We start from the raw sequence: 674 nt of genomic DNA on the forward strand, positions 1-674 counted from the left end.
TCTTTCAGCCCCCTCTTTTCATTTCTCTCTGCAGTAAGGCTGTGTTAATACACATGGTGCGGACGGGTTTGCCTATCGTTTCTAGTCGTTGGGTCTCAAGCTGTTAGGCAACCCGTCCGCACGTCTTGCATGCGGGCTGGTATGCGCGTCAGCTCGGACGGGTCAGCGACCATCGTGGACTGTCAGGTCAGGCTTCTTTATCTGTAGATGCGCTAAGAATAGAGGTGCCAATAATTTAATATATCACTGTAAAAAAAGTAGGTAGGTTTACAGGAAAATTTTCCTTGACGCAAGTTGTAAAAATTACAATTTGAAATCGTAAAAATCCGTGCAGTATGTATCGACTTCAAATCCATTGGCGAGTAAAAAATGTGATGTCGTAAATTTACAACTTAAATTAGTATTCGAGTTTACATTTTTTTTGTAAATTTACGACGACGATATTTTTCACAGTGATCCAAGGTTTTAGCAACAATAAGAAGTGTGCATGCGAGGCGAGGCATACAGAGAGGCGTTTTAATTTAATTCTGGTAAAGAGAAGAGATACATATGGTTCAATTTTGAATAGCAGAACTGAAACTGTTCGGTAAATATTATTGTATTTGCCATTTGCCCTTGGACGGTAACGGCGCACTGCCGCCAAAATTCGAAGAAAAGCAGTGATCATGATCATA

The sequence above is a fragment of the Frankliniella occidentalis genome, unplaced genomic scaffold (assembly GCF_000697945.3).
Source record: "Frankliniella occidentalis isolate FOCC.00 unplaced genomic scaffold, Focc_3.1 Scaffold13, whole genome shotgun sequence".
NCBI lineage: Eukaryota > Metazoa > Arthropoda > Insecta > Thysanoptera > Thripidae > Frankliniella > Frankliniella occidentalis.